This window comes from Manis javanica, chromosome 6, assembly GCF_040802235.1.
Source record: "Manis javanica isolate MJ-LG chromosome 6, MJ_LKY, whole genome shotgun sequence".
Classification (NCBI taxonomy): Eukaryota; Metazoa; Chordata; class Mammalia; order Pholidota; family Manidae; genus Manis; species Manis javanica.
The window spans coordinates 17319355-17345303 of NC_133161.1; the positions used below are offsets into that span (position 1 = coordinate 17319355).

The 25949-nt window shown below is 40.1% G+C and overlaps 1 protein-coding gene across 4 annotated transcripts in view; it reads right to left on the reverse strand.

Moving 5' to 3' along the window:
* Positions 1–25949, reverse strand: part of CALD1 (caldesmon 1) — a 183319-nt gene that overhangs the window by 113958 nt on the left and 43412 nt on the right. For all 4 annotated transcript variants that reach the window (XM_037019671.2, XM_017659375.3, XM_017659379.3 and 1 more), the window contains exon 2: positions 6858–6951. The gene's annotated coding sequence lies outside the window, so the exon portion shown is untranslated. The remainder of the gene's footprint in view (positions 1–6857; positions 6952–25949) is intronic.

Here is a 25949-nt window from a genome sequence, read left to right on the forward strand (position 1 = left end):
ATATTAATGTTGGCTTTCTCCATCCCTTTTTAACAAAGTATTTTCAGCCAAAGATATTAAACTAGTCAACCGCTCTTTTCCCCTGTCAGGGAAACAGCCAGCATCCTGAAATCACAGCTCATTTGTACCACATTGGCGTGAATATTCAGACTCCATTTGTCTCCAGCTCTTAAAGGCTGGTGTTAGAGTGAATGATAGACATTTTGTTTTGAATTAGCTAAAAAGAGGAGCGTGAAAATGCAAGTAATAATTCAGCCTAAAATCTCTGTTTCAGGGAATTCAGCCTTGCCTTTTTCTCATGTAAGTCTATTTAAAATAAAAATCTAGATTTAATTTGGCATTAAGTTGGACCTGGGATACACAGAAATAGTAAGGAGGAAAATATCTGAGTGTTTTTGCCCCCTCAGATTGAGTGCTTGGCCACCTTAAATCCTATTGGAGTCCCGTTGTATGGAGGGAGCAGCGCAAGATGCTCACAGCTTTGTTTGGTTGAACGTCGCAAAGCAGGGCATGAAAGCAGTAGAGTCTGTGACCTTGAACTGTGCACATCCAGTCACAGTGAGATCCTCTGGCAAGACTTCAGATAGTTTGGATTGACAGCTAAATAGCACAATCATTCTTGCTCTCTTTCCTCGTGCTTATTGGAACAAAGGCTGTAAAGGAGTTCTTGACAGGAGCTCAGAGCACCACTGTCTGTTTTCCTCCTTGCTCTCTGTGGTCCCCGCCTCAGCTTGTCCGCCCTGGCAGGACCCTTCTCATCATAGCCAGGCCAGGCAGGAAAGTATGCTTCCACAGGGGTGCCTCTTAAGGCCAGGTGCAGTTCCTTGGGTAGGAACACTGCATCATTTGGCCAAAGTTACAAAATCTACCTGTAGTGATGCTGAAATGCCTTCTTACCATCCTTATCATGAAGGTTTCCCGGACGTTGGGAGACCGTGGGAATCCATGTCCTCCTGTTTTCCAACATCCCTGACCAAACTTGAGCCCGGTGTGTATTTACCTCCCTCTACCCTGTGACAAGGACCAGAAAGCAGTCTCCTTGGAGAAGGAACACCTTCTCACAAATGAGCTTTGTTCTACAGGCGCAACCAAGTATCAGTAGAAAAATCTCTCTCTTAGTATAAGAAAGACCCCTTCGGATCCTGAGATGATAAGTTTGGGCACACTTGAACTAAACAGGAGACAGAACATTTTGTTAAGGGCACCCAGGGAGGCTCATTCTGCAAAACTCAAGAAAAGAGAAAAAAAAAAACCAACCTTCTCTTTCTACTCCATCTGGAGCTTCAACTGACTCCAAAAATATTGGCCCACAGTGGTTATAAAATCTCTCATTTATGCTGTTCTAAAACAAGGGCAGAGCCTGCTAGGTGCTTATAACTCAAAGCCCTTCTTTTACATGCTCGTAGGAAAATTATCTTTCCAAACCCTATAGCTGACTGAAATTAATGAAACACAGTTGGGAGGTACCGGTGCTGGCCATGGGCCACCATTCATTTAGAACACCCCACTCATGGAGTGCATTCATGGATTGAAGAGCTATTTTTCCTTGACTTGAAAATTTCTCCTTTCTCATTTTATGTAAATGAAAGTTTCAGTAAAAATAAAATCACTGACTCAGGTGACACTGGCATTAGGTGGTTTTGTGAAAACTGGCATCTTTTTCTGGCTACTTGATGAACACCAAGAAGAAAGTATAGAAGTGGGTACTTGAAAAAAGTTGTTATCTCAAAGTTCATTTCAAAAAACAGGAGAGGGCACCACATCAACAAAAGAAAAAAATGGACAAAAACCACAGAGATGCTGAAAAAGCATTCGACAAAATTCAACATCCATTCATGATAAAATCTCTCAACAAAATGGGTATAGAGGGCAATTACCTCAACATAATAAAGGCCATATATGACAAACCCACAGCTAACACCATACTTAACAGCGAGAAGCTGAAAGCCTTTCCTTTAAGATTGGGAACAAGACAAGGATGCCCACTCCCTCCACTTTTATTCAACATAGTACTGGTGATCCTAGCCATGGCAATCAGACAACACAAAGAAATAAAAGGGGTCCAGATTGGTAAAGAAGAAGTTAAACTGTCACTGTTTGCAGATGATATGATATTGTACTTAAAAAACCCTAAAGAATCTACTCTAAAACTACTAAATCTAATATCTAAATTCAGCAAAGTTGCAGGATACAAAATTAATACACAGAAATCTGTTGCATTCCTATACACTAATGATGAACTAGCAGAAAGAGAAATCAGGAAAACAATTCCATTCACAATTGCATCAAAAAGAGTAAAATGCCTAGGAACAAACCTAACCAAGAAAGTGAAAAGACCTATACTCTGAAAACCACAAGACTCTCATGAGAGAAATTAAAGAAGTTACCAATAAATGGAAACACATCCTGTACTCATAGATAGGAAGAATTAATATTGTTAAAATGGCTATCGTGCCTAAAGCAATCTACAGATTCAATGCAATTCCAATCAAAATACCAACAGCATTCTTCAATGAACTAGAGCAAATAGTTTTAAAATTCATATGGAATGACAAAATACCCCAAATAGACAAAGCAATCCTGAGAAGGAAGAATAAAGCTGAGGGATTATGCTCCCCAACTTCAAGCTCTACCACAGTAATCAAGACAATTTGGTACTGGCACAAGAACAGAACAATAGACCAATGGAACAGACTAGAGAGCCCAGATATAAACCCAACCATATATAGTCAATTGATATATGATAAAGGAGCCATGGGCATACAATGGGGAAATGGCAGCTTCTTCAACAACTGGTGTTGGCAAAACTGGGCAGTTACATGCAAGAGAATGCAACTGGATTATTGTTTAACCCCATACACAAAAGTAAACTCGAAATGGATCAAAGATCTGAATGTAAATCATGAAACCATAAAACTCTTAGAAGACAACATAGGTTGTCTCCTGAATATAAACATAAGCAACTTTTTCCTGAACGCTTCTCCTCAAGAAAGGGAAACAAAAGCAAAAATCAACACATGGGACTACATCAAACTAAAAAGCTTCTGTACGGCAAAGGGCACTGTCAACAAAACAAAAAGACATCCTACAGTATGGGAGAATATATTTGTAAATGACATATCCGACAAGGGGATAACATCCAAAATAAATAAAGAACTCAAATGCCTCAACACCCAAAAAGCAAATAACCCAATTAAAAAATGGGTGGAGTATATGAAGAGACAATTCTCCAAAGAAGAAATACAGATGGCCAACGGGCACATGAAAAGATGCTCCACATCACTAATTATGAGGGAAATGCAAATAAAAACCACAATGAGATATCACCTCACACCAGTTAGGATGGCCAGCACTGAAAAGACTAGGAACAAATGCTGGCGAGGATGCGGAGAAAGGGGAACCCTCCTACAGAGCTGGTAGGAATGTTAGCTAGTTTAACCATTGTGGAAAGCAATATAGAGGTTCCTCAAAAAACTAAAAATAAAAATACCATTTGACTCGGGAATTCCACTCCTAGGAATTTACCCAAAGAATACAACTTCTCAGATTCACAAAGACACATGCACCCCTACGTTTATCACAGCACTATTTACAGTAGTCAGGATATGGAAGCAACCTAACTGTCCATCAGCAGATGAATGGATAAAGAAGAGGTGGTGCATATACACAATGGAATACTATTCAGTCATAAGAAAGAAAGAAATCCTGCCATTTGCAATAACATGGATGGAGCTGGAGGACATTATGCTCAGTGAAATAAGCCAGGCAGAGAAAGACAAGTGTCAATTGATTTCCCTCATTTATGGAGTATAACAGCAAAGCAAAATTGAAGGAACAAAACAGCAGTAGACTCACAGACTCCAAGAAGGGACTAGTGGTTACCAAAGCAGAGGGTTGTGGGAGGGCAGGTGGGGAAGGAGGGAGATGGGGATTGAGGGGTAGTATGTTTAGTACACATGGTGTGGGTGGCGGCTCACAGGGAAGACAGTGTAGCACAGAGAAGGCAAATAGTGAATCTGTGGCATCTTGCTGCACTGATGGACAGTGACTGCAATGGGGTGTTGGGCGGGGGGACTTGATAATATGGGTGTCTGTAGTAACCATATTGTTTTTTCATGTGAGTGTATATCAATGATACCTTAAAAAAAAAAAAAACCCGAGGAGGGTATGCAGAGAAGGAGGAAGCTTCTAGACTCCTAATGATCTCTTCTGCTAATAATCAGACAATACAGAGAAAGATTAAGGTTCTGTTAAAGAAAACGAAGGGAGAAAAAGAAAAAAGCAAGGGGGGAGGACTTAAAAGTAGAAACACTTTCACTTTAGAAAATAAAAGAAATGAATAAATATCTTTCCTCCTTTGATTTGCATCATAGTAAGTAGGAAAGACTAAGGAAATTCAGTGCTGGAGTAAACATGGCCCCATCTGAAATGACATTTGATGGGGTGTAGCCATCATGACCCACTGTCCCCTCTACTCCACCAGCCCCCATTCTGGCCTGGCTGTGAAACCCTAAGTGTTGCCAAAGCCTCCTTGAGGGCACAGGTGGTGTGGGAGTCCAGGAGGGATCGTGGGCGAAGGAGGGTGTTCAGTGCAAAAGAACACACGCCCCCCATCTGGGCCCTTTACTAACCATCTAGACAAGAAGTTTCATGGCCTCTGACCTTCAAAAGGACCTGCCTCTGCCTCTTTGGACATTAAGGACTCTAAGCCCAGGACTCCCTTACTGTCCAGTCTGATGAGCTCTAATTGGCTGGTGAAGAAAATGACCCCCAAAAGGAGGTGTTGGTGTATGAGACCCCTTGGGCAAGCATCTAGGGAGTCAAACACACGCTCATGGGTGGAGTTAGCCAGAGGGTGGCAAACTGGGTAAGGCAAGCCCCACAGGAAGGGTTTGGGGCATAGCCGACCAGGAGAGGACAGAAGAAGGAATTTAAAAGGGCCAAAGAAATGAGGAGAGAGAATTAGACCTACACATTAGCTAACATGCACGTTCATACAAACCCTCGTTAGAAGCAGCAAGTCGATAGCTTTCTCATGGTAAGGCTGCTCTCCTATTATTTACCAAGAAAACTTTCTACATACAATTTCTGGGGGCCTTTTTAAACCACCACTCCTCTCTCTCCACACAGTCTTTCTGGGTGACCTCAGCCACTGTCATGGTTTTAATTCCTGTGCAGAGGTTATGGCTGTGAACATCTCCACCTCTAGTTCTTGCCTGAGCTTCAGACTTGCATGTCCCTTGTTTTCTAGATACATGCCTTGGGTGTCCCACAAGTTCTCAAATTCAGTAAGTCCCAATCTAAGCTCATTGTCCTTCTTTCTTGTCTCCCCAAAGAGAGTTCTCATGGGACAGTGATGTGATCTGGGGTAGGTTCATGCTAATCACTGTCTCCTACCTTTTTGAGGAGAAAGGTCACTTTCCTGACATTGGCTAATCATATTTTTCTTTCAGCTTCTCTCCAGCCTTGAATTACTTCCACCTGTTTGTAGGGTGGAGGACAGGTGGCAAGTGAGGAGAAAGTACCACTAATAATCATCATTTGAAGATAGTCTTAAAGTACATAAATTGTAGGTTCAGAAGCTGCATCTAATCATCTATCCATTCATTCATTCAGTCCATCAGTCACTTCATAAATAAGATTAAATGTCTGCTGTACACAAAACCTTTTTTCTGCTGTGAGAGATGTAAAAGGCACACTTTTCAATTTCAAAAATTAATAAATAATATCATAGGGAAATGAGACTCAAATGAGACATAGAGGATTATACCATACCATAGAAAAACCAAACATTCTGATAGTGATGTAAATACTAAGGAAGCTGAGAAGACAGTCAGAGGGAGATGCTTATGCAATAAACTAGAAATCAGCATATTTGAGAAAAAAAATGATGATGGATGTTATGGACTGAATTGTGCCCCTGTCACCTCCCCAGATTCAAGTTGAAGTCCTCACTCCCCCAGACCTCAGAATGTGACCATGTTTAGAGATCAAGTCTTTAAAGAGGTAATCAACTTAAAATGAGGTCCTTAGGGCAGTCTCTATCTGATATGAAGGGTGTCCTTGTTAAGAAGAGGAAATGTAGGACACAGACAGACACCAAACACACTCCTGGATGGCCATGTGAAGTCACACAGAGAAGACAGCTGACCGCAAGCCAAGGAGAGAGGACTCGGAAGAAATCAACTCTGCTGACACCTTGGTCTTGAACTTCTAACCCCCAGCACTGTGAGAGAATAAATCTCTGTTGCGTAAGCTGCTCTGTCTGTGGTATTTTGCTAAGGCAGCCGCAGCAAACTAATTGCTTGAGACTCATGCAACATTCCTGAAAACTTTTCTTCCTACTAGTGTTAACCTCAGCAAAATTGTGAACAAGTGGAGTTTCCGTTGGTTTCTGCATCCCCTACCTTCTGAAATCCTCTTGTTCTGCTCCCCAGTAGATTTTCTGCCAGTAGAAGTTCTCCTCCCAGCTGAGGAGGACTTGTTAGTGACAGGCACTTATAGCTTCTGGAATGACCAGTGTTTGCTGAGCTTATTCACCCTGGAAGGCTAACTCATCACCTCTATTCCCTTAAGTCATCAGCATTCTTTGCAGGAAGTGAGAACTTCATTGTTGATAGGGAATTGTTTTGTTAAGGCATTATATATGCAGGAAAAGATAAAAAAAAATAAGGCAAAGAATCAGATTACAAAGCTGGAAAACAAATCCTTCCAAACTTGATAGATTAATTGGCTGTTGGCAAACTATATGAGGGGCACAGCAGAAAGACTGGTTTCTCACGACGCATCTTTAGAGGCAAGAATTCAGAATACCAGACAGAGAGGCTGTATAATTGCTAAGCACAAATTCTACTTACAGGTAGGCAATCAGGTGTCCACTTCTGAGCCTTTTGGTTGATCACCAAGCCCCGTGAAATTCGACTGGATGATCTTAAAATGTTTCAGAAATACCTGGTATAAAAGGAAAATGGAACCATAATTAAGCAGGATGAATTTTAGTTAATGTAGACTATTTTAAAATATCATTTCTTTTCAGGTACCATTGTTAATTAGGATTTTAAAGGGGCAATGACACATATGTATAAGTAGAATCTGTACATTTGCATTTTAAGGAAAATAAATACAACTACTAGAATCGTTGTTGGCAAATAGATGCCAACAACAACTAGAATCGACTCATAAACTATTCTAAACAATGGGGGAGACAAGGCAGTAGTTAATACAAGTCAGGGAATACTACCAGAGCCAAAAATCAAAGACAAAGGCTTCAGAACATGGGCAAGGCACCCCCTTCTCTAAGTTCATCTGCCAAGCCTTCTCAGCTTCAGACTCTCTAAGGCCCTTTGGCCCCTTTACTCTGTCCAGTCTTCTGCCATTGGTGGGTAGGAACTTAACTGGTAGAAGAGGAAGGTCTGAAGGATTACAGATAATTGTAGAAATGTATTATAGATAATCTAGAGTTAACTTTCTCACACTTGAAGCACAGTAATAAATATTAAACATTTGAAGGACCAAAGAAATAATAACTGTGACAGTAAATCATCACCACACCCCTAAACCTGCCCCAACATGACACAGCAAGGGCTGCCAGTGAATATGAGTATGGGAAATGCACCTCTGAGCTTTTAATTTTGCCTTGCCTTTAGTAGAATAATGGGTCTCCAGTGGACCCTAAGAATAGAGCTTGCTTTCCCCCATTCCCACCCTGTGCTGCTCACAGTGGAAGCAAACAGAAGCTCACAGAGGTTAAGGGACTGTCTTGGAATCACACTGCTAGAAATTGGTCCTGGAGTCCTAGAGCCTCATTTTAAGTTTCAAAGGTGAAAAACAAAACAAAACAAAAACCTGCCTAGCGTGTTGTCTCTGGTTCGGAGCCATCTGAGGGAGGCTGGTTTGCAAACTAAGGATCAGGAAACCTGAGGGGCTCACAAATTTGTCAGCAAAACCAAGAGCCTCCCATTTCCTACTTCCCTTCCTCCTAAGCAGTGGCTCAGGCTGCCCTTAGCGCCTCTTCCTCAACCTCTACCACCTCTCCCTGCTCGGCCCAAAAGTGCGCATCTCAGCAATTGCTGTTTTTTCATACATCTACAATACCTTGCTCAGCATTCTGGGGATGTGAGCTCTGATTTAAGGAGCTTAAATCCAGTTGGAGTGATAAAACATATGATTACATGTCTAGCTTACAAAGCCAGAAAGTGATAAGAGCTCCAAATCCCGCTTAAATTCCTTTCCTTCTACCGTGGGCCAAGTTTTGTTGCTATTTTCTATAAATCTGAGGAGACAGGGACAAGAAAATCTGTGAGACATCTCCTAGCTGGAAAGCTTGCCTAAACCTCATTCATAATCTGGTTCCGTACACCCCTAGCCCCCTGCCAGCATGCAGGAAGACACAAGAAATATTTGTTGAATGAACGAACGGAACCCATGGATGAGTTTCAGAGGGACTGTGAACTCGCCGAAGCTGGAGGCCAAGTTTTGTATGAATTAACTTTCATTAGCTTTCATCAGTTTTTCCAGGCAGGTCTCTGCTCCATTTTCCCTCCCCTCAAATTAAGGACCATTGGTGAAATGATTAGCAGTGTACTAGAGGATGGAGTTTAGATGAGAACAAATTACAAAGAGTATGTTCCTATAAGATAATTTATAAACAAATATGCACTGAGTGCCTTCTTCGCACCAGGAACATATGAGGGATACGACAGTAAACAAGGAGGCATGGTACCTGGCCTCACAATGCTTGTGGTATCCTGATCCCCTACAATAGGGATTCTCAGACTATTTGGGGGGAAATTTGGGTTTTGTATGAAGGCATAAGCTATGAGAGAATCAAGGCTGCAGATCAGTGTCTTCTGGAGGAGCTTTTGCCAAAATATATGGGATCCTCCAGAGAGGTGCCCAGGAATTTGAACCTTGGAAAAGTTCCTCACATTCAGTGGCAGTTGTAGATTACAGTAGCCACCCCACACATAGGCCTCCCAGCCTTGACCCTCAGGTTGCAGTGAAGGCTTCAGAGGCAAGAAGAAAGCAAGGAGTTACTTACTTGGATTATAAATGAACCTACTGAGAGACATTTAAATTTGTAGAGAAAGAAAATTCACAGTACCTACCCTAAGTCCTCTGGCAGGGTCAGTATTTATTCACCTAGTTTCTGTTTTCCTGCTCTCAATTCTTTCAGTACTTTTATTTTTAAATTTAGGGATGAATAAAGAAAAAACGAGGAAGAAAATGCTGTCAGGGGAAACTTTTTTTTCAGTCTATCATGTCTGTGTATATGCTCATGAAGGATCTTGTCAGTGAGAAAAAGAGAGAAAGGCTTTCAAAAGAATAACAAAGTGACTGAAAGTGGAGTTTGTCTTCAGACACACTTTCCTTTCTGTTTTCAGATTTAGGATCAAAGGGCCAGAAGGTTGATGAGGTTCGTAGTCTTCACTCTGTTAAGCTCTTTAACAGATCTAACTGAAGATCTTTCTCTACTGTCAGTTACCTTGCAATTTCAAATAGATGCCAGGGAGGTCATCATTCTCTGTATCCCTTTAAGCTTTCAATTCAGTGCCCAACACACAGATTCTGGCTGCCCTGGTTCAGAAGCCGTTGCTGAAATTCTCTGCAGGCAAAGCTGAGTCTAGACCGGACATGCTAAGGAAGGGAGAGACCCGAGGTGCAGGAAGAGAGGAAGGGAGGGAGAGAGCTGGAAGAAGTTGGGCCCACGGGCCTGCCGCCTTCCACAGTCCTGTGCCCAGCCAGCGGTGAACGATCAGGTGCTATTTATTGCTCCTTTGATGGAACCGTCTGCTTAGGCATGTGGGGAAATTTGGGTTTTGAATGAAGGCATTCACTATGGGAGAATGAAGGAGTAATAAAAGGAAATGAGGAAATCTCTCTCCTCTCAATCAGATTTCTAGTCCTGAGTACTCTGAGCCAGGATGGGGCACACAGGGTGAGCAAGGACTCTGCTTTCTTGGAGCTTGTGTTCTGGTGGGGTACAGGCAATGCATGTGTTTCCAAAAGTGATTAAATGAAGCAGTGTGTGGTGATAGACAGTCACTGGAGGTTGGCTGGTGAGAGGGTGTCTCTCCAAAGAGGAGACACCTAGGCTGGAAATACATTTCTAGGAAGGAATCATCCGCATGAAGATCTGGGGACGAGTGTTCCAGGAGCAGCTCTTGAGAATCCCGGAGTGAGTAGAGGCTTTAATGAGAGGACTGTGTGCTCTGTGAGCATGAAGCTCTTCCGAGTTACTTGGTCCAGATGGGATCCAGGTTTATCTGTCCGTTGGTGGACTACGCAAGGATGAAAGATATGCTGAACCAAGGGACTTAGCAACACATAATCTGCAAAGTGCTGCCTTCGCTGGGAATCATGAGGGTGGCGGTGGTGTCCTTGATCTGTCCCTAGCCATAGAGGAGAGTGCCGGGAATGCACACGGCCACCTCCGCATCCAGGGTCCAGAGTGGCAGAAGTCCCCCTGCATCCCCTCTCCCTTGGGAAACTTGAAGAGAGCTGCTTTCTGTGGGTTTATGTGAGTTCCTTGTACATTGGAGGGTAAGGCAGAATATTTCCCAATAATAGAAGACTGAAAAGCTACAGGACATGATCCTTGGAATGGAAAGGAATGGCAAGCAGCTATTGCAGTCTTAGCTGGCAGGAAGTCACATAATTTGTGGGGGTGGAAATTAGAATATTTAAAAATAGATCTATGGGTTTTCATCAGGATAAGCCAATAACAATAAAACATTAATAATTGTCTCCTGTGAATTGTCTCTATTTTACATTTATAGTTGAATATAGGAGCTAGGGGCAAAGAGATATGTGATCTGAGGGAATTTGGGTCACTTAAATAAATACTAACGAGTGAATTGACCTTGACCAAGCCATCTAAACACTCTTGGCCCCTCAGTTCCTGCATCTGGAATATGAAGCTTTTGGAATAGATTTTTAAGATTCCTCCAAGCCAGATGGTTTGTAATTCTATGGTCTTTTAAGGGGAAAAAATGTATTGTGTATGTCTCAGTTTCTGTGAATGACCTTGTGAATAAAACAAGCTCCCAGCTCACCCTTTCCAGCATCTAACAGGTGCTCGGCATTGACAATCATATAACTTTGCAGGGACCACCCACTCCCACCCCTTCTCCATCATCTCTATGGGACAAGCACATCTTATAGCTCCTCGAGAAATGATAATATATTACCAAATAAAATCTATAACATATGGAATGCCTACTATGTGCAGGAAACTTGATAGCTATTCCATTTAATCTTCAAAAGAAAACTGAGACCTGTTGTTTTTATTATACTCATTTGAAAGCAAGGAAATGGATTCCGATTCCCTGTCACACAGTTAATCAGTAGCAGAGTTGGAAGGACAACTCAGATTCGCTTGACTCCAAAGCTCTTCCCATGACTGAACACTTGGAATAGTCAGAGCTGCCAAACTGACATTTGTTTTACTCTGTTGAGATCTACACAAAAGAAAAAAACTTTTGGAGGAGCAGCTTAATGAGTCTGTTTAATGTAGATAGACTGCCTTAGGTATTTGCCCATAAAAGAATAGCTTGTGGCCGTCCAAAGCTATGAGAAAAACTAGGAAAGCTGGATCAAATTCCAAGAAGTCAAAAATTATTGCAAGAAGGAGTCCGAGAGCAACTGCAATAACCAAAATTTAGGGGCTGACATCCTGGAGAGAAAGAAGACCTGGCAAAGTGACCTCACTGATTTCTCCCTCAAGGCCCTTTCTGAATCCTTCAGACACAAAAGACAGGAGGAAGTAAGAGCCCAGGAAACCAAGCCGAACGTTTCTGAAATGCACAGCAGAGTTTTCAGCAGCCTTGCAGAGCTGAGTAGGAAAAACTTAAAATTCAAACAGAAGAACCATTTTGGGGCTCCACCTCAATTAGTTAGTATCTAACTGTGGTGGTTGTTAGACAACTATGCATTTGTCAAGATTTGAAGAACTGTATGCTCAAAGGAGTAAATTTTATTGTATGTAAAATATACTCTGATAATTACTTTTGATACTTTGATAGAAAATGGAAGTAAAGAGAAAACAAGAAAGTGTCTTCGGATACAATCTCTCACCCCTTGCAGAGGTGGTAAACTGGAGGTTGATGGAGTCACACAAAACGGCAAATGAATTTCAAATGACCTCGGCGCTAATTCAGCTCAAGTGAATTTGTCCAGTTCCACCAAACTACAGAAGATAGAATAACCCCTTGTGGAAGAAAGTAACATCATCTAGCCTTTCAACTGGATGTCCATATAGAAAGAAAAGAAAACCAAATCTTGACTTCTACTTAATACCTACCCCCCATTCTAGATTAATGTGAAAGCTTTCACAGAAAAATGACAAAAGAATTCACACACACACACACACAACACACATAAACAAATACTACAGAATTTCACTAATATAAACTTCAGAAACAGACACAACTAACACCTGGTATTGGAAATCAGAATAATGGCTATTCTGGGGCAGTGGTGGGGAGGGGAGGTGGCATGGCTGTGAACAGGAGCCAGTGGGGGGATTCTGGGTGCTGGTAACATTCTGTCTCTTGCTCTGGCTGCTGACTACACCAGTATGTTCATTTGGTAGAAATTCATCATGCTGTGTAATTACCCCACTTGTATCAGTATGTCCTACATCAATAAAAGGATTATTGTTGTAACACGTGAATAGAAAAAGATGGAGACTCAGGCTAGAAAAATGACAACTAAAGAGGATTTATGAGCTCAAAATATATAAAATCATGGAAGTTCAATATGCCTGGTCATACATTACACCAGTAGGAGAATAAAATAATGAAAAGAAGGACAAACAATGAGAGAAAACAATACAGTAATACAAATCAATACACTCTGCAGGGGGAGACCTGTAGTTGGGAGGCTGGGATCAATTTGGCCAGCTGTTTCTAAATTAAAAGTCAACACTGGATTCTTTACCAATGACTTAGTGAACTTCCCATATATATATTTTGGCTTGCTTTATCTTGCAAGGGAAATTTGGAATGTTTTTGCCAGTGGCCCATGCCAGAGCAACTTGAATACAGGGACTACGTATCATCTAAAATATCGTGACACTTTACAGCCTGTTCAGCCTCTTGCTTACTAACCACACTGTTTCCCCTCTTCACTTTCAACCACCTACCTTCCCAAATCTGTCTCCAGTGGCTCACATGTGCATCAAGCCCTCGTACAAGGTTTCCCCTTGACTTGTTGAAATGGTATGTTTCCATTTAAGCTTTCACCTGTGTATCTTGAATAACATTTGTCCACTATATGCTTATACTTCAGTGTAAATTTTTATGTCGGTGGGAGACTCTCTTGCTTTTTGTGGGATACATTTTTCCTGTTATTATGGAGTTGTGCATATGAGTAAATACAGATATTTGTATAAATTAGTAGATAAGAGAGACAAGGCATATTAATACCAAGCAGGCTAAATAAAATGAGAGACTAAGGAAACTGCTCTTGTAATTCAAGAAAAATTCCATTATTTCATGAAAGTAAGAATTCTGTAGGCATTCTGCAACAAACAGATTCACTGGATTGCTGATGAATCTTTGAACTGTTCAGGTAGGTCCATCATAGTTCTTTCCCTTGAAAGCAGCATGAAATTGTGAATTATGACAGGCTGTGGGCTCATAACAGAGGCAGGACCTTAGGGAAGTATTTTGTTGGATATTAATTTGAGGATGATAATAACTGCCTTGAAGTGTTTTTCCTCTGCTGTGCCCCCACTGTATTTTGTTAATACCTCTGTGGTGGCAGTGCCATCCTATGAGTGTGGGCTTCTTGATGGCAAGGGCATGGTCTTACCGAAAACCCTACCCCTAACATTTAGCATATTCCATGGCATATAACATATGCTTCATTAATGTTTGTTGGGAGAGTGAGTGCATGACTGAATAACATATAAAGCACCTGTTATTGAAACTAGATGCTCTTGACTCCCAGTGGACACTAGCTGCTTCTCTTCCTCCTTCCATGTTATTCTGTAACTGGACAGCAGAATGAATTAGCCCTAAGCTTACTTCCATACCATCAGGTAGCCGGGTCTAGCAAAGGTAGCCAGGGAAGTTTTGCTGAATCCCCCCTAAAATTTCAAGGAATACAAAGGATATAGCTTAGATATATGTTCTAAAAGGAGCCAATTTCGTACAAGGATAAAAAAAATTTCTTACTGGAACAGAACAAGATCACATAATAGTATAAAGGAAGGGCTCTGGTGTCTTAAAACTGCCCTGTCTGCTGCAGTCTTTCTTATTTTTTGTTGGACAATTAATGAATCCATGACTTTATTTGCTCCAGTCAAGATATTTCTATTGTTAATAGAAAAATGACAGTGGATTTTTACAGGCAAGATGATTTCTGATTGGGGATGCAATAAGAATGTATCCATGGCAGGGTGAAGGTCAGAGGTTTATTTTTAAGCCTTATGAAAAGTTCTCTACTTGTCCAGAACAAATAGGAAAGAGAAAGTCATTTGTGGAATGAAATTTCTGGACTTCTCATGGGAAAGTAGCTGATGGCAGTGTTTGATAAGCTTCCTGCAGTTACAAACATACAAAACGTTGACCCCTGAGAAAAATATAATCTTTCTCTTCATAGAACCCTGGTGTACCTGCAGCTGGAATGTGGTATGACTACCTCATATGAAGAAAGACATAGTGTAGATGTTAAGACATCTAAAGATTGTGGATATGCAGTGATAATTATTTCTGCTGTCATAATAATCAACTGTAACATCATCACCACCACCACCACCATCATTATCAATAAGCATTGATGGTGGTTGAATTATTTGTAAGGCGCTATGTTAAATGCTTGGACTCCCCTGAGTGATAACAAAATGGTACACTTAATTTTTTTCCATTAAGGTATCACTGACATACACTCTTATGAAGGTTTCACATGAAAAACATTGTGGTTACTAGATTCACCCATATTACCAAGTCCCCCCCCCACACCCCATTGAAAATCACTGTCCATCAGCATAGTAAGATGCCACAGATTCACTGCTTGCCTTCTCTGTCTACACTGTCTTTTCTGTGACTCCCCCACACCATGTGTACCAATCATAATACCCCTCAATTGACTTCTCCCTCCTTCCCCTCCCCTTTGGTAACCACCAGTCCCTTCTTAGAGTCTGTGAGTCTGCTGCTGTTTTGTTACTTCAGTTTTGCTTCATTGTTATACTCCACAAATGAAGGAAATCATTTGGTACGTGTCTTTCTCCGCCTGGCTTATTTCACAGAGCATAATACCCTCTAGCTCCATCCATGTTGTTGCAAATAGTAGGATTTGTTTTCTTCTTATGACTGAATAATATTCCATTCTGTATATGTACCACATCTTCTTTATCCATTCATCTACTGATGGACACTTAGGTTGCTTCCATATCTTGGCTATTGCAAAAAGTGCTGCGATAGAATCACAGAACTCAAGAATGGACTAACAGGTACCAAAGGGAAAGGGACTGGGGAGGATGGGTGGGTAGGGAGAGATAAAAGGGGGGGGAGAAGAAGGGGGGTATTAAGATTAGCATGCATGGGGGGGTGGGAGAAAGGGGAGGGCTGTACAACACAGAGAAGACAAGTAGTGACTCTACAACATTTTGCTATGCTGATGGACAGTGACTCTAAAGGGGTTTATAGGGGGGACCTGGTTATACAGAGGATCAAAGCCTAAGTTGGCTACCCTGAAAATGAACTAAGATACGATATGAAAAAGAACTTCCAACATCAGCACTCTCGGGAAGACTCATGCCAGAAGATGATCATCAAAAAATCCCAAAAAAGATCCATGCGCTGCCACAGGTGTAGATGCACTCATCCCACTGGTTCCTGGACTTGCCATGGGAATGAAGAAGGAGATATCTAAGCTGGCCTGTGCATACAGTAAAACAACAAATTTGACTGGATCTATACTGTTGGAACTCAACCAAGAATTAGGAGAAGTGCAAATTGTAGTGCTCCAAAATCTTACAACTACAGACTATTTACTGTTAAAAGAACATATGGGATGTGAACAGTCCCCAGGAATGGGCTGTTTTAATTTGTCTGATTTCTCTCAGACTGTTCAAGTTCAGTTGGACAACATCCACCATATCATAGATAAGTTTTCACAAATGCCTAAGGTGCCTAACTGGTTTTCTTGGTTTCGCTGGAGATGGCTGGTAATTATAGGTATGCTTTGATTATGTAACTGTACTCCTATTATGTTAATGTGTGTGTGCAATTTAATTAGTAGTTTAAAACCTATACATGCTTATGTTATTCTACAAGAAGATATGTCAAAGAAATAATCAATCTTCCCATGTTTTCTTCCGCCTGCTACTTCTACAGCTTTTCTTCTTCCTTCCTAATTACAACCCTTAAATAGAATTCGTGCCTCATATCGAATTTACCATGTATCATAATTCTTCCAAGTGGTAAAGATACCTCAAGACAAATGCTGGGCATAGAAGCCACAGGGCATAAATATGCAAAGAAGTAAAAAACTAACCTTTTCAAACAATAAGGCTTCTCTCTCACTTACCAACTTTACATTTCCCTGTATGGCCCCGGAAGATGACTGGTTAGCCAGAGACGGGTGAGATTCCTCAAGGGAGGAACAACCTAAGACAGGCACAGTCGCAGGGGGGCCATCAGGTGAGAAATTGGGGATCAACAGAGGTGAGGCTTAGAACCTCTCCCCCCGCTGTTCTGAGAGAAATCTGCTGCATCCGTGGATGTTTTATTGCCCTTGTCTAGCTTGGATTAACACATAGTCTACGGGCACACACCTGATCATCTACATTTGCTCTCTTACAACACTAAACTATGTTTTCTACCTTTATCTTGCATCTACCTACCACTTCAGCATTTTATTAAAAATAATAATAATAAAGAGAGAAATGTGGTATCCACATATAAATCAAGTATAAAAAATAAACAAATATTCATATTTGGACTGATTGTTTATAGTTCATAATGCATGATCAAAACCGAAAGTTTCTGTGATGTCTGCCCTTGTACTGTTCCCCATGTAACTTATTCACTATGTAAGAATTTGTTCTCCATGTAAGAACTTGTTCGTTATGCTTCAGAAGATTGGAAACTGACGAAAATTAGGCTTGGGGTGGATTAATGATTGTGCATTGAGCATTGACTCCCCTATACAGAATTTTATTGTTGTTAACAACCATTTGATCAATAAATAGGAGAGATGCCCTCACACACACAAAAAAGTACACACTTCCAATTGTAAAATAAATAAGTAACCGCGATGTAATGTATAGCATAAGGAATATAGTCAAAATATTGTAACAACTTGGTATGGTGATAGCTGGTACCTAGAATTATCATGTATATAAATGTTGAATCACTGTGTTGTACACCTGAAACTAATGTAATACTGTGTCAGCTATCCTTCAATAAAAAATAATTATCTACAAAAAAAAAGTGCTGCGATAAACATAGGGGTTCATATGTCTTTGTGAATCTGAGAAATTATATTCTTTGGGTAAATTCCTAGGAGTGGAATTCCCATGTCAAATGGTATTTCTATTTTTAGTTTTTTGAGGAACTTCCATATTGCTTTCCACAATGATTGAACTAGCTTACATTCCCACCAGCAGTGCAGGAGGGTCCCCCTTTTTCCACATCCTTACCAGCATTTGTTGCTTCTAGTCTTTTTGATGTTGACCATCCTAACTGGTGTGAGGTGATATCTCATTATGGTTTTAATTTGCATTTCCCTGATGATTAGCAATGTGGAGCATCTTTTCATGGGTACACTTAATTTTTATGTATATTAAGTGTTCCAACATGTGTAGTGTTCCTGGCTCTGTTCTGCCTATATGTCCATGTATGTCTTCTTTACTCTTTTTGTTGAGTATCTCTTATTTATCAAGTATCACTTTATTTTACTTTTAAGATAATAGCATTATTGAGATATAGTTCACATACCATACAATTTCTCCATTTAAAGTGTATGATTCAATATTTTTTGTTATATTCAGAATTGTACACACTACCCCAATCAATTTTGGAACATCTTCATTCATCACCCAAAAAGAAATCCTATACCCTTTAACCATCACCCACCTCCCAGTTTCCCCAATCTTTCCCAGCACTAGGCAAATACTAATCTATATTCTCTCTCTATTGAGTTCCCTGTTCTAGAAAATTCATATGAATGCAATCACATCATATGTGGTCTTTTGTAACTGAATTCTTTTACTTAGCACAATGTTTTCAAATTTCAAACTGGTTTATCCATATGGTAGCATGTGCCAGTACTTCATTTACTTTATGGGCAAATAATAATCCATTGTGTGGATATATCGTATTTTGTTTAATCAGCTGTTGGTGGACATTTGCATTGCTTCCATCTTTTGGCTATTATGAATAAAGCTGCTACAAATGTTTGTGTACAAGTTTTTGTATAACATGCTTTCATTTTTCTAGGGTATATAACCTAGAAATGGAATTGCAGAGTCATATGGTAGTTCTATACTTAATTGTTTGAGGGACTGCAAGACATCTTTCAAAATGGCCACATCATTTATCTTCCCAACAGCAGTGTATTGAGGGCTCTGATTTTCCTACATCTTTGCCATGCAAGATGAATAAGTTGTAGAGATCTGCCATACAGCACATGCTTATAATTAACAATATAGTATTGTGCACTCCAAAAGTTGTAGAAGGGTAGATCTCATGCAAAGTGTTGTTAACACACACACACACACACACACACACACACACACACACACACAGAAACTGTATAGCTTCTTAAATTAAAAGAACTTATACAAAGAGAGAAACAACTATAAAGATAAGAACACTCCTGATTAAAAAGTCAAAGCTGACAAAATATAACTGACATCTATGAAAGGTCAAAAACCATATCATTTATCTGTCATCTGTAGAATTTAGCACAGCCTCAGGCATGTAAAATAAGTTTAATAATTGTCAGCTTAACTAACTTAAACCCCTTTAATTTCAGTAGACTCCTGATTTATTGGCAGTCTCATCAGTGAAGTTGGTACTCAGGAATTTTGGATACTCACAAAGATGCAATGTGCTAATTCAGTATTTGGTTAAGAATACAGGTCATGAAAGCAATTGGGTTATTTATTCAATTCAGTCAATTCAGGGAAAACTGAAGGGTACTTTATTGATTTGGTGAATCGATTTTCATGTTCCTATTATACAACATGTTCTTGTTGGTTTAAAGTATTCATGAAACTCTTTTTAGTGTTAGTTTTGACTACAGACTGAAATGTAAGTACCTAAAAACAGGACTGTTATTATTTCCTTTCATTGCTTAAGATGAGCAAAAACACAAAGGCAAATAACAGCCAAAGTGTAATGATCCTGTTCCCTTCTCCACCTTCCAACCAGCCAAGGCTGCCCACCTCCCTTGTGGGCCGAGACCTAATGCAAAGCCTTGAGCTAAGTCAGAATGAAGCACAAAATGCCGGCCTGGGGAATGTGGGCAGCAGTAGGGCTCAGAGCCCAGGTCAGAACCTAGAAACACCTTGTCCAAACCATGTAACAAAAGGCCAAACTATCGGTTTGCTCTGAAAAAATTCACTGGTGATGTCATTCCTTGGCATTTTAGAGAAGGTCAGCCTCTGCATTATCTATTTGCACATCCAACTGAAAGAGTAGGCAGTGGAGGCTAAAATCCCAGGGACAAAATGCAGAGGCCTTTACCCTAGAAAACTGGTATAACATGACACCCACTCTGTTCGTCGTCACCCAGTTATCGGTCTGCTATTGTCTTGGAAACTGTGGACATCAGCAAACACAGCAAAATAACAATGCACGGGGGACCATTTGTGCACAGGGCCCTGGGAAGGGCCAGTGGAATTCCTCTGATCAGTCTCCTTTTGACTTTTTCCCATAGACCTTGTTCCTGCACTGAAATGTCTGGAATGCTTAGGAGGGACAAAGTGGGTTGGTCACAGGGCAATTATGCTTCTATCATCAATGAGAGCAGGCATTTGTGGACTGATTTCCAAGTGACTAGTAGCGTCATAAATAGGTTCCCAATACAAACTCATAGCAATTTCACAGTACAGAGAGCTTTTGCATACCTTTTCTCAGATGATTTTCATGGCAAGCCGAGAGGTGAGTAAGACAAGTATCAATAACATGTTATAAATGGGACTTAGAGAGGCCTACAGAGGTTAAGTGGTTTCACTAGACCCTTTCAGCTAGTGGGGGGTAGACCTAGGTCTCTTCTCTGTGCAGAACATCATTCTCCCTCTATTTGGTTACTTAATAACCAAGTTCATTTAGCTGGTTATTTGTCATTTTAAGATCAATTGATTGCTACATTTGTCTTTTAAAAATCAGATCAGTCCTCTGCTTGATTCCTAACAACAATCATGGACTACAAGTTCTCAAACTAACAATCCCAAGAATTGATTCTTTGTAGACCTTGCAGTTTGGCCTGCCTTTGCAGTAATCACACCGTGGGGACAGTGTAACAAGTGACAGATCCTTTGAGCAACTGTCCTAACCTCAACACACTTGGACATCAAAATAGATCTGTCAAGATATGGTGGCCCAAGACAGCAGCTTTCCACAATGAGTCTCAATTACAGCAGCTTCCAGGTGATTTACTTTTTAAAACATTAGGAAGGATTCGAGGTTATCCCTATAAACGTGACTCTCAGCTGCATTCTAGGAATTTTTCCAGGGTGGAAGAAAGAGGCCTACCTAAGCTATGAGTGTGTCTTTTCTGTGAATATCATTCTTCATGTATGTCACATGGAGAAAAATTTTTTAGATTTGCTCTTCCACTATTCTTATTTCATGAGACAATAAGTCAGGCCCAGATTGGGATTCTGTTTCTGGGTATTAAATGCAAGTTGTTAAGGATACAGAAAAGATGAAGAAAGACAAGACCTCTGCCCTCCACAGAGAGCTAACTCCTAGTGTGAAAATAAATACACAGCTGTTTATATCTTATTCATGTCTTCTCCTTTTTTTTATTTTTGGCTTGAGTTTTTAAATAATTTTATTGTGGTACAAACAGTTAACATGAGATCTATCCTCTTCATGTCTTACTCACTTCTACATCCCCAGTGCTTAGCAAAGTTCTGAGCACATATTAATTTCTCAATAAATATGTGTTGAGTGAATCAGTAAATTAAGTCCTCAGATGCTCAAATTTTCCATTTCTAAATCTTGTTTCATTAGCTGTGTCCTTCTCAGGAACAGTCTGAATGACAGCTGATACAACAAGGACAATCAGAGCCTCACTAAAGCCACGTGCTACCATTCTTACTATTAGATGGTTTATAGCAATGTGGACAGTATCCTATCTTTTGTCTTTTATAGCCACAAACTTAAACTCAAGCTGCTCATCTTTTTGAAAAAAAAAAAAAAGTGTGTGTTTTTAACCAAATGGAGGATAGAGCGAAGATACAGATAGGTCAGTGAAACCCATTTCCACGCGAATACAATATTTCAAATTGCATATCCCATCATAAATTTATCTCCAAAGGACAGCATTTTTCAGATACAGTGATGCCTCCATTCATATACCAGCAAAAATACAGAAGCCTCCTCAGGTTTGACACTTATAGTTGAGTTGACTGAATTAAATGATAAAGATACACTAATTCAATAAAATCTTTTGAACAGTTGTCACCAAATAACTATTGGGCAGCGCTCTGTCTTTTGAAACGGCAATTCTGGTTTTATGCAGGCACAGTCACAGGCTGAATCCAGCTGATATGCTCTGTAAAACATATCTTGCAGCTGCATAAGGAAAAGTTCTCAAGTGCACTTTCCAGAGACAAGACAACAATTCTTTTATGTTTGGAACATAAAAATGTGATTGTGACAAATTACTGGGAAAGAATGAAAACAGCAAACGACTGTGAATAACTTAAAACAACTAAGCTTACTTACAAATGCCACCCCAGAAGCTTGACTAGAACCACAAAGGCATTCTGTGAAATGTCCTAGAAGAGTGAGAGAGATTTAACAAGAAAAACAAGGAAAACATAAAATGTTACCAGAATTTAAATGGTACCAAGGCTGCTCAGGGACTCACTTGGGTCGTTCAGGGAACATTTTCCCTTCCTTCTCTTTGTGCCCTTTCATTTCCTGATACGGTTCAAAAGGAAAAACTCAGAGATGAACATAAAACTGGCCTTATTATGTTTTTAGGCTGTCTGGACCCAAAAGAGGGAAGAGAGGAGTGCTGGTGCTTGACCACAGGCCCCCTGAGGGGGCAATCACCCCATCACACTGCCTCAGAGCCCCAACGCGATTCATGCAGTATTCAAAGATTATTCATTGACAGTGAAATACTGATGGCTTTTAAGCCTACTTTTGCTTATTTTTTTTTCTATCTCAGAAGATGCCAAATCATTAAATCTATAATAAAGTCTGTCTCTGAATGCTACACAGATATATACCTCATTGTGGAGAATATACAAATATGTATTTCATTACAGAAAACTTTAAAAACACAGAGATATATGTAGAAAACATTTTAAAGTCTCTTTTATACCTCCCACCCTGAGATTTAAAGTTTCAAAATATTTCCTTCTGTTTTTTTTCTTAGCAACACATATGATCCTAATTTAAAAGCAAATTTCCTATCATGTAGTTCATTATTTCACTTATACGTGTTTTCCTACACCATTCTTTTAACATGATTAATGGTGCCATGGTTTATATAATTATTCCTCTATCACTGGACATTTAGAGTATTTAAAATTTGGGTATTATAAATAATGCTGTGATGGGCATTTTTGTACATAAATCCTTATCCCTTAATCTGGATTGCTTTGTTTTGAATTGCCACATAATGTAGAGAGCTTAGGGATTCTTGGGGCAATCAAACTGGTTCCATTTTCTTTCTGTGAATTCTTCTTACCTCTAAAGAATGAACTGAAGAAGTTGGAATAGTAATTACAATGCCCCCCAAATATTAATAGTTGAATTATAGCAAATAACAGCAAGACAATCTGGTAAACACTTCTAGTACCATCCATTCACTATCAAGATTATAGAATAATCTCCAAAAAGTTGTGTTTACGAGACTGATTTTTAAGACTGACCCATTTGAGCCATGATAAATGAGATAATTCAAAGGTATAGCACATTAAACTATTACAATCAAACACATTACGTGTGGACACAGCCAGTGGAAGGGAGGAGGGACAAGGCCATAGTGAGTGACCGACAGCTTCACAGGAGCCCCTCTGAGGGTCTGAGGTCTGCAAGGAAGTGTCAGCAGCGGGTTTGCTGGTAAGGGTGCAAGACGCGGGTCACACTTCATAGTTTTGTTTTCTCTCTACAACTCACCGAACATTCAAGCACTGCTGCTTTTCTTTTCAGCAAAAACAATATAAGTGGACATAGTCTGTGTTCCCTGAGTTTTTCCCATCTTAATAAATGACACCAGCATTCACCTGATTGCTCGAACCCTGGACCTGGGAGTCATTCCAGACACTTCTTCCCAACCATCCATCACCCACCACTCACAATGCACTAATTTACTAAATTCCAGTGGTTCTCCCTTCAGAATATTAACTTGCAATGATCTGTTTATCTTCATCATCGTTGCTACTACCCTAATTCAAGCCACCACATCTCATCTGGACCATTCCAGGAAACTCCTTACTGTCCTCTCTGTTCAAATCTTCAGGCCTTTGGCAAATAATGACCTTTCAGAAAACATTGATCTTGATCGTGTCACTGCCCTGCCTGAAATACTTTAATAGCCTGATAGTACATTTAGAATATAGATTTGATTTTCTTGCCATGACGCACAGTGCTGTACATGATCTGGCCCTGCCTACCTCTCCAGCTTTCTCTTGTGCCACTGCCTTTTGTGATCTGGTCACACCAGCTTTCTTTCAATTTCTTGCATGCATCCAATTCTTGCAGGCCACAGAGGCTTGGGACATGCCATTCTAGAAGATTGAAATGATTCCCCCACACTTAGATAGCAACACCAGAACATTTCTCACTTGGATAATTCTTAGCTTTCCCTAAATTAACAAAGTCAAAGTTGGGATAGTATTTACAGTACCCCCAAAACACTGATTTTCATGTGACAGCACAGCAGAAGATATATGTTAAAGGCTTCTGGTATCCTCTCCATTTAGTACCAAGGTATTGTAATTTAAAAATTGCTGTGTTAGATATGTATATTTTTATCTTCATGTTAGTCTCTTTTATAGCTGTTATTTATCTTCATGTATAATCATACTTTGTAATGATATTTATGTTGGAGTGTTTATTTACTTAATGTCTGCCTTTCCTACCAAATTGAAAAACTCCATGAGGACATGTCTGAGTTTTTTGTTTCTTTGTTTGTATTATTTCACCACTGATCCCTTAGCTCTTTGCAATTACCTGTCATCATCAAGTCAATCTAATGCTAAGACAGTCAGGGATGCATTACAAGTTTATCACACCTTTGCAGGAGCGTATTCCTTAACAGCTTGGCACTTGCTAAGTGCTCAATACGCTGAATGAATAAATGAATATAGGGATGGAGAGTTAATGAGCTGTTTAGGCAGAATATGGTAAGTTTCAAATGAAGGATAGACAACTCTGCCAAGTAAACCAGTTAAATAACCAAAAAGTTACTTTCCGTGCTGCTACAACTTTTCACCAAAAGTTGAGTTTGAAAGAGAGAGTGTGGAAAGCACACCAGTATGCTTTCCATTGTAATAGTTGGGTCGTGCATTGTCTCCTTGATTCTCACAAGAACCCTGGGTGATAGTTTATTATCTCCATTTGACAAACAATGAAATTAAGTCCAGCATCTATGATGACTTCAGAATGTAGTGGACACAGAACTCAAAAGCTCACTTTCCATCCCTAGAGACAAAGTAATAACAGCAAGAGTGAACTATCATGGGATAGCTGTTAAGATTTTGTTCTGACTTCCTCCCCTGCATGTCATAAGGTTGGCTGAGCTTTTAATAAATTGATATGGCCTTTCAATAAGAGACAAATACCCAAATCTTTCCAAATCTTCCAGCTAAAAAATCTGATTTTAGTCTCGACTACCATTCCTCATACTTTTGGGATTGGTGAGATTTTCTTTTTTTTCCAGTCATATTTCAAAATACACCCTGAGCCACATTTTTCTCTATTCCTTTTAAACAGCTAGAAAAGGCTTTCAAGAAAACTGCTTCGGTGCAGAGGACCTACGCATACACCAGCCATGGTATTGGCATATTTCTGTATAACCTAATATGGCTAAGAAAATGTGTGACTGACATAGTGAGGATTGCCAAACTTAACACTTTCTAGCAAGAAAAGTGCCACAGAGTCTTCTGTTTAGATATAGTGTAATTTCAGTTCAGATGCAGCACCTATACATTCACATCAATGAAACGGTAACTGCACTTCTACGCAGTAACAAAAACCAGATCCCTGCCCGCACTGCCCACTCACAGGCGAGATGAATAAATAAAAGGTGCCCGGAAAGGATCTCGGTGATAGTCTACTGACATGTTGCCCTTCTCGGGCTATAAAAGCCTGATGACTGGACATACCCAATTCAGATTCTGCAGGCATTCCTCTGAGTTCGTATAAAATCATATAGCTTTTAAGAGAAGCAAGGATAAGCAGAAATTTTGAATTATGGATCTGCCACTTATTTCCTGGGTGATTTTTGCAAACCATTTGATTTCTCTGTTAGAGTGGAAAATATCGAGCTGGCACCATTTAAGTGTGAATTAAATGCTGTACCATGCAATAGCATGGTACCCAACATGAGGAAAATGCTCAGTCACTGTCAGCAAACTCCTGGTTCCACTCCTATCCGTTTCTTCAATAATCTCAATCCATTTTGCTCAGTATCGCTGGATTCTTTTTCCCAACTAGGTGGGTAGAAATTCAATGGGAGCACTATACCCACTGATCTCTGAAAATCGCCCTGTCCAAGAAGGAAGTGGGTGCTGCCTAAAAATTCAA